The sequence below is a fragment of the Colossoma macropomum genome, unplaced genomic scaffold (genome assembly GCF_904425465.1).
Source record: "Colossoma macropomum unplaced genomic scaffold, Colossoma_macropomum, whole genome shotgun sequence".
Taxonomy (NCBI): Eukaryota; Metazoa; Chordata; class Actinopteri; order Characiformes; family Serrasalmidae; genus Colossoma; species Colossoma macropomum.
The window spans coordinates 40,546,972-40,562,499 of NW_023494799.1; the positions used below are offsets into that span (position 1 = coordinate 40,546,972).

General features: G+C 41.4%; 1 protein-coding gene across 1 annotated transcript in view; it reads left to right on the forward strand.

Moving 5' to 3' along the window:
• Positions 1–367: 367 nt before the first annotated feature.
• The window catches only part of dok4 (docking protein 4), a 56,780-nt gene continuing 41,619 nt past the window's right edge, over positions 368–15,528 (forward strand). The window contains exon 1 of the mRNA XM_036587098.1: positions 368–585. The gene's annotated coding sequence lies outside the window, so the exon portion shown is untranslated. The remainder of the gene's footprint in view (positions 586–15,528) is intronic.

Here is a 15,528-nt window from a genome sequence, read left to right on the forward strand (position 1 = left end):
ATACTGTGGTGTTTTGTTTGTCTATAAGGATGTAAAATATCAGGATCATATTGAGAGAATATCGTGTCATATTTGTCTGTACATCATATTATTCTGATAACGGTCAAACTGACAGTTCTTATTGTCTTCGCCCTTTTAGCAGCCTGTCATTCCACAGCTGAATGAGGACTGTGTTGATGAATGACAGCTTTAGGTTAGGCTTTAGTCTGTGGTAGAACCAGATGGTTCCTTGCAGAACCACAGAACTGAGCAATGTGTCTGAGGGTCGAATGAGAGGAGGGTTAATGGAGGCGCTCGTTCTCTAGACGTTACGGTAAGGGCTGAACTGATGTGTCTGGTTTATGGGAAGCTGCTCAGAGTGGCGACGGTGGAGCTGCAGCGCAACATCGCGCGCTGAACGGCGCTTCATCTGCCTTAGTACGGTTTGGATTAACGAGCTGTTTAAAGCGAGTTTATGTCTTTGGCACGTCTTGGCTTCAGTCCTGTAACGCTGAGGGCGCCCACAGAGACCGCTTTGTCCTCCGGGGCTGTTTGGCTTCTCATCGGAGCGACGCTCAGCGCAGCTTCACCTACAGCAGCATCTAGGTAGGAAAAACAGGAACATGACGTCCAAACACGTCCTGAAGCTCTGGGTCCTCCTGGGTTTCGTTGTCCTGCAGTTACATCATTTACCGCCTTCAAGTCAGACGTTTTCCAGCAGTTCGCGTTCAGTGAGTTCAGTGTTTCCATCAACATTCAGTCGAATTCAGCCGTCTTTATGGAAATGAGGTGAACTTCGTCCGTCCAGCGGTGACTAAACTAATCTGCGGTGGACTCTGAGGGAGCTCTGGAGAGGGCAGCGCTGCTTTTGGGCTAATAAATGTTAGATTTGGCTTCGGCGTCACTTCGACAGATTCGCCCGTTTTAGCTCTGCATGCTAATCTGGAAACGCGGAGACTCACATTTCCAGCGTGTCTGCGTGTAAAACCTGCTGTGTCCTCAAGTCAGATGTGACGAAACTAGGCAGTGGCCGAAATCGCTGACAGGTAACTGTCGACATGGCACACCTGTGTGCGCGAGCACAGCAGCGATTTAAAGGCCGGTTTATCACGTGCTCAAACAGCTAAAGCGCATTTTCCACCTCAGGACTTTGGGTAATTGGACCCAGTCCTACTTCAGCACTGACGACGTCGCCCCTTAAAGGGCTTCTGTGAAGTCTCACTCCGGTTTCGTCACCTTCCGCGCGGAGAATGAGGGGAATCGTCTTCGGGTGGTTCATTAAAGCTGTTCTTGTTTTTGTGTCTTCGCTGATAAACGACCGTGTTTCACCTCGTCTAATGAAACACCGCGCGCTCTTATCTCTCAAGCCATAAACAGCTTCTCCATGCGGGCAATAAATTAGCTTGATGGGCTGTGGTGGTTTAGCGACAGCCACGGTGAGCAAAATACAACAGAGCAAAATATTACGGTGTTATTATCGATAAAAGCCGCAATAACGCACATTAACCTCGAGTCCGTCACGGAACCCTGTCCGACTTACGCACTGAAGGAATTGGTGATGGAGAATAAATGTAGGAAGGACAGGTAATTAGCTTCAGTGTACTCCCCTGAGACTGACCATTAAAATATTATGGGTCTCTCTCTCTCTCTCTCTTTTTCTCTCTCTCTCTCTCTCTGTCTCTCTCTTTCTCTTTCTCTTTCTCTCTCTTTCTCTCTCTTTCTCTTTCTCTTTCTCTCTCTCTCTCTCTCTCTCTCTCTCTCTCTCTCTCTCTCTCTCTCGTCTCAACCAGCACTTTTAAGATTGCGAAAGTAGCCTTTTTTGCATCAGGTCTGCAATAATGATAGTCAGGAGGTCGGACATTGCTGTCTGGGCCAAAGGGCGCTGGAAAGACAAGTTCAGTGACAAGGTGAGAGAGAGACTTGGCCCTGAGGTCTGTTTTAAGTGTATTATATAACAGCTTGTGATCCCAGATTAGAATTTGTCTGTTACCCTCCTTCATTCATCGTCTCTCTCTCGCTCTGCCCTCCCAAAGATGCAGGCTTGTAAATGCGCCCACTGCTTTGTTAGGCGGCACAAATAATGGGCTTCCGCTTTTCCCTGTGTTCCACTCCCTCGTTCAGAGTACCGGTGTCTGTAACCCTGCAGGTGGTGGGCAGGGCACTGTAGCCTCCTCCTGTCTTTTCGTCCATGTGATCGATTTAGCCTGTGTCACTCTCTCTCTCTCTCTCTCGATTGTCACTCGGAACTCACAGACAAAACACTCTGGCTCTGTTGCGGTTCAACACAAAGGGAACAGCACAACAGCCGTTCAGAAAGAAGCTCCTGCATTTGGTTAACGTGTTCCTGTGTCTCTTACAGTGGTGTGGTTGAACCTTGTTTGATTGTACAGGCCTGGCTGTAGGAATAAATCAGCACACAGTGCATCCTAAGCGTGTGTGTGTTGAGGGGGGGTTATTGATGGACTTCAGAGAATGCAGTACACAATACACAGATACCATGTTTGGCAAGGTATGTGTATGGGTTTATGCTTGCTTATTAAAGTGGATTCTTCAATATTTCCGCATAATTAAACTAGATGTAAGCAGAGTCAGTCAGATTGCTTTGATGTGAAATGCTTCATTCTATAAAGAAACTTAACAAGTCAGTTTCCCAAACAGCATCTTAGTATTAGTAGTAGATCATCTTAAGTAGTGGAGAGAGTGTTCAGTGTGATGCTCACTCTACTGTCTGAGAATCGTCTCTGTGCTAAGATTTTTTTTAGGAAAACCAGCCCAAAGTGTTGGTGATATAAACCATGTTTAACCATGTTTAATAACCTGACTGGAAGCTAATGCATGAAATGAATGCAGATATACTGCCTGATACATGAGATATTCTTTCACAGTAGTCTTGAGAAGGTTTTGGCCTAGAAAAAAAATGTAAACACATCAATGGTGAAGAGGTACACGCAGGACATTCTAATGAAAAATGATAGACTCAGTACTATTTCACCATTATCAGCATTATACAAACTCAGAAGACAGGCAAGTGTTCAGTGGTTGTTTTGGATAGTAAATAAAAGGGCTACGTTTGTGTTGTAGACACTGCTGACCCTTGTTCCTGTCACCACCATTATAAAGAAATCCAAAGACAGTTAGTGTTTCTACAGTTTAGCTTCAAACCTGAATGGCTTAAATCCCAGTGATTTAATTATGATGTAAGTTCTAAAAATCTATTGAATTGCCATTTAAATATTAAGGAGCTCCAATGAAATGCAGTGGTCGTTACGTTACACCATTAAATGATTCGTCACATTATGTGCTTCCCTTCTTTACTCTGCACAGATTCATGGACACGGAATGATTCAGACAGCTTTGTATGTGTGAGTAGTGGGGGGGATCTTGGCTGGAGGTTGCAGCCAGGAGCAGGGCATTGTGGGAGTAGGCTGGTGCTGGTTGGTTGGCTCATAGTCAGAGAGAGAGAGATGAACAGTCTGTAATTAGCACCCGCGACTGCATGCTACATTCCACCTCTGTAAATTACAGAGTGGCCTGCCGATATGGCGTCTGGCCTGCGCCACCAGACTCAGCAAACCTGCCCGGGTGAGCTTATCCAGAGCTCTCTCGTACATGCTCTCTCTCTCTGTCTCTCTCTCTCTCTCTCTCTCTCTCTCTCTCTCTCTCTCATTCCATTTCATGCTCTATATGTCTGGCTGCTTTTCTTTCTGCCTGTCTTGAGTCTAAGGCTCTCTTTCTTTTTCTGTCTCTCTTTCTCAGGTTTTTCTCTCTCTTTCTCTCACACATTCCAGCTCCCGCTCGGTATGTCTGACTGCTGTTCTGCTTGTCCTGCTCTTGTCTCCCACTCTCTCTTTCTTTCTCTCTCTCTCTCTCTCTCCCTTTCAGGTCCTCTCCCTCTATCTTCATTTGTTCCTCTTTCTCTCTTTGTCACTCTCTCTGTCTGTCTGTCTCTCTCTTTTGCTCTCTCTCTGTCATTCATGTTAATGTTTTACTGGAATTGGTTTTGTATCTCATGCAACAAAGCAATTTCAGTACAAATCAATGACATGGACTAAACAAGCTGGTAAATATTTGCAGTCTTGTTACAAATATGTGACGACAGCAACTCCCGCGTGGCACACAAATACAACCCTGCCCTGCTCCATCTGACGCAGAGGACACGACTTCAGAGGCTGTGAGGCCGGGTTAAAGCAGCCGTGTACACTTCTTCAAGGCAGCACTGAAAGCTAGGGTTTACTGTCTCTGATAGGCATCATGGTGGGCTGGAAGTGTAGCTGTTGCTCTGCAGTGCTCCACAGCTGCTGGCTTGAAAAGATGTAGCGGGAGGCCCTGAGCTTAGAGGAGTCAAGCGCGGCCTCCGTCTTCACACTGTTGCATGCGCGGGTTACAAAAAATGCAATCTGAAGGTTAGTATCCAAAATAGTAAAAACGTTGTGTTATTCATGGCAGAGTTCTTGTGTCCCTGCAGTTACAGATCAGACCATAACTAAAGGAAAGACAGTGGTCTCTCTCTCTCTCTCTCTCTCTCTCTCTCTCCCAGAACTTTTTTGTTTCTTTTCACTGTGTACACTGGCAACTCAAGGGACATCACTTCAATTTCTGGTTAAAAATCTCTCTCTCTCTCTCTCTCTCTCTCTCTCACACACACACACACACATATCAGCTGCAGTTATGCCGGCTAGAAGCAGAGTTTCTTGTTTCTTCCACCTCACTTCCACAGCGTTGTTTTTCTGTGAAGCCGTAATTGGTGGTGGTAGACTCCCCTCCTCTGCTCAGTCTCTCCTGGGCTTGGCCTGCATTGATTTGTTTTGATTTCAGTTCCTCCAGAGCCCCAGCACACACACACACACACACACACACACACACACACACACACACACACACACACACACACACACAGGCTACACAGCCCTCCTCACAGCTCCCTGTCGGCTGGGTGGTGCTTTTTAAACAATTGTATGTTTATTAAAAAAAGAAGCGTCTATAGAAGGAGCTGAAAACATTTGTGAAATAATAAGGAATGTGCCTGTGTGTGTTTGTGTGTGTATGTGTGTGTTTGTGTGTGATGATATGATGCCTGGTCTGATGGATGGGATGGGGAAAATGACTGTGACCCTGACAGAGGAGCCAGCCGTGGGAGCAAATGAGCGTGTGTGTTTGTGTGTGTGTGTGTGTTTGTGTGTGTGTGGTGTGTGTGTGTGTGTGTGCGTGTGTGTGTGTGTTCTGTGTGTGTGTGTGTGTGTGTGCGTGTGTGTGTGTGTGTTCCTGTGTGTGTGCCTGCATGCCTGCCTGAGTGCACTGCACTAAGTAGGACAAGTAGCCTCCCTCAGCGTCTCTCCTTCTCATGCCTCAGCCTCGTCTTCCACTTTTCCATTCTCTAGATTGATAAGATCAGTCTTACACTACTTTCTTGCCACTCTGCACTCGACCCACATACATTTCACCTCTGACTCTTTGGTCTATGAGCCGTTATCCAGGTTCAGGATAACGTTAGGGATGCATGATGATATTGGAATCATATCTGTATTGGTAAATGATTGCTTGACAAATGATCTGCATCAGACAGATATTTAGACTGGACTGATATTTCAAACCGATATTAGACATATTAATTGTACTCCTAAGTAAGTGCTGCCCAGCGTGTGGACTGGTCATTGTTTTCCAAAATATTGGAAAAAGTAAAACATAGAATGTGCCATAACTTTTGCATAGGCCACATCTTATGCTTTATGTTAAATTCAGAAAATAAACAGTGATTGTGCTTTCTGCTGTGCAGATGTGTGTTCTCTCTGGTGCACATTTTAAATCCACTTTGCTTAGAAGTTGGATTTAATCTCAATTTCTAATTATAATTCTGTTTAATGTAATAAGTGTTCATGTATCGGCACATGAAAAATGCATAAACAATATCGGATCAGTATTGGCCCTCAATTCCTGTATCGGTGCATCCATAGATAATGTAATATTTGTTGGTGTCAGATTTTTCTCTCATCACTGGTTTTTCCCCCAGTGTGTTTCCATCAGCTCACAAGTTGCCAAGCTGCAGTTTCCTGTTTATGTCAGCTCTTCCTGTCAGCAGGTCATGTTCCACTATTGCTTTATTGCTCTCAAACGACCGACTTATGATGAACTGCAGTGTCTGTAACGTCTACAATGTGCATTACCTGGCTTTTCAGGAAGCCTTTGGGCAGTTGAAAGTGTTTGGTTGTCCACTCAACTGGCATTCCTTATGCAGTATCTTCACACTGACCGGTGTTGGTGAGGATTGTTTTCAGTTTTCTAACCTGTCACTGTAAATCAGAATTTTATTTAAAAAATAATTATATTTCAAACTAGGAGTGAGCAGTATGATCTCTAACTTATATCATGGTATTTTCTGCTCTTTAAACATTTACAATGTCAAAAAAATCATTATAGTAGTAGTCTTGATAACGACACCACAGAACATTATTTTACTTATTTAAATTTTGTATTACATGTTTATTATTATTATTATTATTATTATTATTATTCATATTATTATTATTACTACTACTAATAATAATAATATTATTATTGTTGTTGTCGGTGGTGGTGTTATAACAATTTATAAGCCATTCAAAAATCAATACATAATTCTTTGAAAAAAAAAGAAAGCTTGCAACTGAATTTTTCTTTATTGTGTAGATGCGAATGTGCCACTAGTAACTTCTTCGATTACCTTTCATGGAGTCAGTTTAGTCATTCACACAACAACTTTTGCCCTCCCACTTATGCTTAGTCCTTTTATTCATTTTGCTGTTGGTCTCTAAAATAACATTTTACTGTTTGTTATTATGTTTTGATTATAAGCTCGGGAAGTTAAGGTGAGCACATTTTGTTCAACAGTTATGTTGAATCTGTTTTGTCCAACAAGAGTACAAATGGGAACATTGCAAAGTAATAATTCGCACCAACACCTGCGGTGTGGTTGGCAAATGGTAATGTGTTTATAATGCTTCATGTATGAGGCAGATAACAGGCTTTAAAACAGAACTATGTAAGCCTTTTTTACTGAGTCAGGAGGGAAAAAAACATGCTAAATATGGTGTCTGTAGCTGCTGCGAGTCACCCCATAAAGCCTGAAATCTAAAAGTAATTTAGAAGTCGTAGTTGTCGGGTCAGATGTTTAAGCATTTACATCACACACACCAGCGCAAAAAGAAGGTTCAAGTCTAAAATATAATGAAGACATGAAGATAATTCACTTACATTCTCGCAAGAGTTCTTTCAGTTTTCTTTCAACTCTCAGCTCACAATACTCAGATTTCCAGAGAGATTATATCCTCACATCTCACATAGTGCAGCTTTAAGCTGTTCAAGCTGATCTGTAGCTTCTCTCAGGCCGGGGTTCAGTGTTTTTGGGCTTATCACGGTATCCACGGTATGGCAGAATCCATATCATGAGACAACGTCATGCTGGTACTCTCTTTTTCTGGCATACCTCCCACCCCTATTTCAAACTCACCTCTGTTAGACTGAGAATTCTTCTCTGTGCCGTCATTGAAGAGACATTCTCCTAAAACCTTTGCAACATCTGGTTCAAACTTATAACTACTGCCTTTTTTAAAAAGCACTCTGTGCACTGTAAATGACTCTAAGACTGTACTCTACAGTGCTCTGCAGCATAACTTGTGTTTTGCGTCTGAGGCTCCAGAGGGACCATCCTGAGAGCCCCACAACAGTTACCCGTGATCAGACAGCATCTATAATTTATGCTGGAGATAGAGATGCTTGTGGATTGTTTGTCTCTCTCTCTCTCTTTCTCTCTCTCTCTCTCTCTCTCTCTCTCTAACAGATGGATCATGAGTACATTTACTGCCTGTAATGACAGGAGACATCTAGCTAGAATACTGGTATCATTATCTGTCTAGAACTAATAAGTAACTAAATGAATATGAGAGAGTAGCTTGTCTCAGGAACAGGGTTGCCACCTCAGTCTGAACTAATTACCAACAGCGCACCTTTCCAGAAGAGCTGACCCTGTGTGCAGGTCATCTTAATGCATTCTTTGTACAGAAACCCTTTGATTGGGTAAAAAGACATGCTATATATACATATGAAAATGCCTTGATTCTGGGACTTTCAAGGAATTCTTTTTTCCAGCACAGATGACCAAAATCTAGGACAATCTAGCAAAATCTTGGACGAGTGGCAGCCCTACGTAAGAAGGCCAGTGTGACTATGACAAACCACAGAACAACACTGAGTTCTACCCAACAACTGGGATTAAGGTTAGAGTTGCTGTTTTATCATGTTCCCCATCTGTAATGATGCAGTTGGCCAGGTTTTCATTGGACAATAGGATACTTTACTGTTACTATTCCTTGTACCAGCCATCTTCACGACCACATGGTGTTTGCTTGGCAGACAATGCTGCATGACAGGGTGGTTAGCTTATCTGAATTTAGGTAAGTGTGAGCATCTCCAGCTCCTCTGCTAGTTTCAGTTTTTCTGAGTACTTACGATTTATAGAAAACCACAGAGGAAAGCTGGTTATCTCTCATGTTAAATTTGGACAGAAGGATAGTTCACTTCACAGTCTAGCCTTTAAAGAGGTAGTTTGGCACAAAATCACATTTACGCAGTTTTCAATTTTCCTCTTACTCCAAATTTAATCTATCAGTCATATTTATTGCCCAAAGTTTGTTCTTTTTTGTTCTGCACTGGCACTACGAGGCTATAAAGTAATGGATGCTTATTCCCCACCAGTTAACATGGCAAGTGATTTATTGAAAAGAACCTGCTTCCATGTTCTCTCTCTGTCTAAATTATCACGTACTTATTGGGTTGTTCAGTAATCTCAAACAGACATACTTATGTGACACTGTATTGCTTACTGTAGCATCCTGAAGCCCAAAACACCTGGAGTAACTGTACTTAAATTATGATTGTAGTAAGACTCTTATTGTTAGGTTTTGGTTGGAAGCAGAAATTTGGAAGGCCAAATGGAAGATAGTCCATTTTTTTTCCCCAGTGGTATCTATGGAAATCTACCTCTCTCGTTGGGTAAGAGTTCAGGAACTGGCTTGAAGACATTAGATGTAAGATTATCTACCAACATAATTAGTAACTGACAATGGAGTCAACCAGTCTTGTATTGATGGGACCAATTTTGTGAGAAAACACATCAGGAAGGTGCATCACTGACTCCAAATATGAGACATATTTTAACCAGATGTTAGGAATGCAAAACAGTGGTGGCAGCTCTATGTTTGAGTGATTGAGTCAACAAAAAACTGCAATGTATACAGTAAAACATAATAATGTCTATTACAAGCTTCAAATTAAATGAGTGGAATGTCGTTTACAAGCTTCACGTCTTGTGTTTAGTGTAATGGCCAAAAAATGTTCCAGTAGTTTAGCACTGACGTACTATAGGGTTACATCAGAAATGATAGACTTAGCAGTAATTTTGTGGGTTTTTTTCCATTTTGTTTACAAATCTGATAAACCATATGTTGTTACGATATTGCAGTGTTGCCAGTGACGGGTTATGTGAATCCAGTGAAGAGAAGCAATCAATCTTATAGTCTTACAGTCTGCTAGAAGCTGATATACAGCTCTCGCTCTCATATAGAGAGCTTTTTGTGTTCGAACACTCTGGATCTGTAATTGATCCGTGCAGCACATTGTTGTGGTTTAAACTGACGAAATGCTAACCGCTTTGTAAAGAAGCGGTGAAAAAAGTCAAAATATGAGGCTGAGAAACTCCAGCATGAAAAATGATCTGTCCTGCTGGCCCTGTCCCTAAGCAGTCTGACTTTTCATTTCTTATTTTGGCTCTTTCTCTCTCTCCCATGCCTCTCAGTCAATCTGATGTCAGTTATGCAAGATTGTCAAGGCCTGTATCTGTTGTATGTGTGACAATGAGAAATAGAGCAAAAGGTAGGGCTATAAGCATTACCAGCAAATGTGGAGCTACACAAGTATGTCAGATGTGACAGCTGTGACCATTTTGATCAGTATTGTGAATGCAGGTTGTATTTGCTATTAAAAGTGATTAATACTTTTTAAAAACATTGCTCAGCCTGCAGAGAGCATTGTGTTTTGTCTGGTAGCACCTGAAAGATGTTCAGAAACACTTATATGGGCAACATTTCATGCTGCAATTACAGCCACTTGTGATGGCGATATATTAAAAATGTATTGATGGTCATTTAATGCGACGTGGATAAGCAGTGGGTCACTGGCGTATCTACCAGCACTGCAGACGAGGCAGTCGCACTGGGGCCCATAGCTGTCGTCTTTGTTGGATCTCATATCGCCACACAATTTTATAGTGACTTATAGGTAGCTACAGTAAGTTAATAATATGCACAATACGTCCAAAAGTCTAGTCAAGTGTCAGCTTGTATACATTGGAACGAAATGTTGTTCTTCAGGCCCCGTGGTGCAACATACAACAGCAACACATTACACAGGACTATAAAGCACAGATACATGACAGTGGTCAGGAGTGCAGATTATACGTTCAATACAGCCGACTAAATATACAAAACAATAAATACACAAGACAATAAATGAACAGAGTAATAAATATACATCACAAATACAGATAACGTGAACTACACAGGACAACAAATCCATATACACGAACTGGCGTCCCGCAGCATCTAAGCTTGTATAATCTCTATAGAGATTGTAAAGAGTAGAGGCTGTTAGTGCAGCGAAGAAGAGACAAACTTTGTATTAATACCCTCGATTTCGGCAGATCCACTGGATGAACAGAGGTGGACACCTTTTGGACAGATAGTGTATGACAACACTGTAGAAAGCTTATGAACTTACTGGAAAATTCCGTGCTTTGTGTTAGTCAGGTTATGATAGTTTGTGGGAAATAACGGCTGCTGTGGAACGGTCTTTATGAATGACACAATGGGATCATTGAACAATATTTGTTTAAAAAACTGAGACGTTCGAATAGCAAAATGGTTTAAACGTCATCCTTATTTATTTATTTATGAAACAGTCAATCAATCAATCAATCAATCAGCCAAAGTAGCAACAAGCAAAAAAATACAGCACTCATGTACTCCTGTTCTCTGCCTCTCATTAAGTATGGAATTATACTGTAAAAGCCATTGGATAGCGTCATATAATCCCATGCCTTTTCATGGCTGAAGGAATTTTTGTGATTTTTCAAAACGTATTTTTCATCAGTATCTCTTTATGATTATATGGAGTGCTATGCAGACAGCATAAACACTCTAACCCAAGAATGTTTCCAACAGTATTCCTAATAATTTTAAGGGTCATTTGCCAACAAGATCATATTCCAAAATGTAACTGTTTGGATAAACAGCCATTCTTACTGGAATGTAAAAGGTCCTGGAAAAAACGGCAGTTGTGTCACATATAGCGAGTTCTACAGAACTTAATCAATTAATGTTTGGCTTTCATGTAGCAGGTCCAAACAAAGGGCCGAAGACATATTGGGATAGTGGGAAAAGTCTATTAGTTGAGGTCTTTGACCTTGACTTGTCTGCTTTGCAGAGCTGCAATATAGTTCTGCTTGTCGTAATGTCTTGTCCAAACCCAGAGCTCAGGAAGGAGAAGGGAGAGGGATTTGAAAAGATAGGAAGAGTCCAGACGGACTTCCTCTTCTTCACAGGTGCAGACAAAGCTGATGGCCAATTGTTATTCCACCCCAGCCAAATGCCTGCTTTGTGTGTCAACAATGCCAGGGATTTTGGATCTGTCTGAAATATGCATTCCCCCATCCTCCTGTCTCTCTCTCTCTGTCTCTCTCTGTCTTCTTCTCTCCCTGCTTTGTGGGTCATTGACTCCTGTTTTTTGATGGTCTCTCTTCTCTCATGCTGTGTGTTCTTTGAGAGATGTGCAGTGTCAGCTCACATTAAAGTCTTACAACTGTGCAAGGTTACATGTGTGATTATTGAATAATGTGTGAAGTAGGATTTGTGTCTGTGGTTGGGTGAATGATATGGATGAAATATTAGTATTATTATTAGGGATGCGTACTGGTGCTTGAATACCTGGTTCGAGGTGCCAGTATTCGAATACTGAAATCACTTTTTTGGTATTTTTTACATTTTATCTCTGGAAAATAGAGACAATGTATTGGCTAACAATTCAGTGAAAAGGCAGTTTTATTTCAAGTAAGTATGTATATCACCATTTGCAAAACACAGGTGCCCCAGCATGAGCACGTTGGCAAGGAAACATAGCCAGTGATACTAAGGACGAGACTGAGAAGTTAGAGGTAGTGCAGCGCTGTCTTGGCTAACTGTCGGTCCAGAAGCAGTGACAAGATCTTTCCCTGACAAACTACCATGTACATATCTGCAGTCAGAGTTGTAGCGGTTAGCTCTAGTTTAGCTCATTAGCTCATCTGAAGAAGCAGCCTCTGTTATTTATCTACTAATGAAAGCCCCCTGATACTGTTAGGCTATTTTTGTATAATGAAACACGTTTTCAGATGTATTCATGGTGCTTCAGTCCATTTCTTTTTTTTCTTATTTTTGCTTCTCAATGATTAACCCAAATAACCATTCATTATCTCTCAGATTCATTCTGTACATATACATAGAATGTGCATCCCCAGGTAGTAAATTGCTGTATACTATGATTAACCTTATAATATTGATACTTTATTCATATATAATTTGATTAAAGATCTACATTATTGTGACCAATTTATTATTTTTTTTGTTGTTGGTTTATATGCATATCTTGATCTCCATCAGATTCCTCTCATCTGGAACTGTGATTGGTCAAGGCGCTCACAACCGTTGAGAAAGGCGATTTGATACAGATAAAAATTATATATGTCATGGTACCGATATAAATGTTACATATTGTACAGCCCTTCTTTTTGTTTGTGATGTTTTCCTGAGCTTGTCAAGTTAGATGGACAACAAAGATCTGTGGAAAACAATGTTTGTCTTTTAATTAGTACATAATCTTCGTTCACAAGGGGCTTTTGGTACAACAAAGCACCTGCACCTCCGTTTTCTCCCTCTCTCTGTTTCTCCCGCTTCAGTCTCTTTTTCTGTCTCTCACTCTCACACACTTTCGCACACACTCTCGCACCTCGCTCACATACTCTTGCTTGCAGCTGTTTGCTTTTGATGTGTATTCACAGGAGTGTTGTTAGGGGAGGGTGGGGAGGCAGGACGGCTGAGCACTTTATTACAATTCCTCTCTGCACTGCAGCAATTAAAAATGCGTGCAAGCTTGATGATGTACTGTCTCCCGAAAGCCTTCCCAGGCGAAGATGCAAGGTTAAGCTCTATTAAGCTTAAAAAAACAATAGCCATCCCTCATAGACGTCCCTTGGCTACTCTCCACCTCTCACACCTGAGGGGAAGTTTTTTTGTTTATTGCTTTTTAGTGGATATGCAGCAAGGTTACACCTTTCATGCAAAATACCTTATTCTAATAGCATTGCTGTGTGTTAAAATTTGGCCTGCATCATTTTTGAATGGTCAAGATATTTAGAACATGCAATTAATAAGATAAAATATCATGTGTATATTGCAGCCTTCTGCAATATCAGTACTGCAATATTGTGATAACTATAATCAAACAATATACACTCACTGGGTACTTCATTAAACGTACCAGCCTGTGTCGTTTCCGTGTGAAGTCTACTGCTGGCTTGTGCTGCACTTATGCAACTGGATCAGACAGTTTTAATGGAGGATTTGAACCTAATGTGTATGCTGTCCAGTTTTTAGACACACCTACATCGGTGCTGGTCCACCTCGTAGATGTAAATTTAGAAACGATAGCTTGTCTGTCACTGTACAGTTTGTGTTAGTCATCCTCTACTGCTTCTTCAGTGATTAGCTTCTGGGTAAGGACCCTGTTGCCTGGATGTTCTTGGTTGGTCCAACAGTGACAAAGAGTTGTTTGAAAACTTCAGTAACACTGCTGTGTCCAGCACACACACGAACATCCCCCTACCGGGTCATTGCAGTGCTGAGAATGGTCCACCACCCAAATGCTCTGTGGTGGTGCTGTGAGCGTTCTGATCATTGATTAACAGGCTAAAGGTTGGGGTGGGGCTTGTGAAGAACATCAGCCTGTAATTCTAGAACCTAAAAGTGCATCTACATGGCAAGTGGACCTGATACAATGGAATAGAGAATGTGTCTAATGAAGTGGCCAGTGTGTGTATTGTGCAGTCCTGCTGTGTGTGTGGGTGTGTTTAAAGGTCAGATTTGAGACTGTTAAGCACTGCAGTATATATGAGGTGTCCTGTTTCTGACACAGTCCAGTACCACTCTGCTTAAGCTCCGATCTCCACAGCTTTTAAGTCCCTGCCCAGAACACCTCTCCCTCACACACACTTGGGGTGCCATCTCTTAAGGTTAAGAGCATGTTGTGTGGACAGCAATATTACAGTTTAATACAGACAAGCTTTCAGCTGTCCCATTGTGCATGCGTGTGCTGTAGTGGCTAACAGTCAAGTCATGTGACAATCACAGTCATGATGATTCTGTTATATAAAAATGATCAAAAAAGACATTTTTTAAACTTCAAAGAAAACATTAGCCTTTGTCAGAATGCGTAGAAGGCCCTAAGGATGCCCCACTCGTGTAGTAGTTGGGCTGAACAATAATAAGGGGGAAAAGTAATGTTGCAATGTTTATGTTTTAGCGATAAATATTATGATATTTGGAAAACAAAACAAGGGAGCGTGCCCAAATAAAATGTGGCTAGTTATTGCTCTAGCAATGCAAAGGATGTGTTTAGAGGGGGAATTTAAACAGTAGGTTGACCGACTGCGTTGTTGCTAGGGTTGGGTGATATGGCAAAAATGTAATATCATAATACTTGAAGACATTTTCACGATACATGATCTGTACCACAATATTTAGTTTGAAGTTGGAACGGGCAAAAAAAGAACCTATAATATTGCACTTCAAAAAAACGACAAAGTACAAAGCTTTTTATTTAACGTTTCACACGTTGCACCACACTAAACTCAATTGTACAGGACTAATTATGCTTTTTTGTAATGAAACATGCAGCTGGTCAGTGTTTAAGTACAGATGGAAATCCACTATACGCTCAGAAAAGCATATTGTGATATAAATGATCACAAAAACAATAAAATATCCTTATATTACCCACCTCTCATTGTTGCATTGTTTATTACCAGAATTCTTTGGTTTGTTAGCTCATGCAAAAGCTTTTATTCATCACCCGTTCATTCATATTGGGTCAGGATGCTTACAGCACACAGTATTCAGTGATTGATGAGAGACTCATTTGCACATCGCAGCCCTAACCTGTGTATGAAAGCGAATGTGAAGGGTGCAGAATAAGGACACATTGTGCAGATCAGGAGATTCTAACTTGTAGAGTCTAACTTGCTTTTATTGACTTTGTTTCTGTCTGTCAGTTTGTAGCTCTTTGCAAAGGCAATTTGAATTAGTTCTACATGAAAAAGGCGTAAATAAAAGCCTTCTGTAAACAATGAAGAGACTAATGTAAATTTTCTAACCTTCCACTCAGCAGGTTTGTGTTTCCACACATGTAATTCCAGTGTTTAGAAATGCGCTG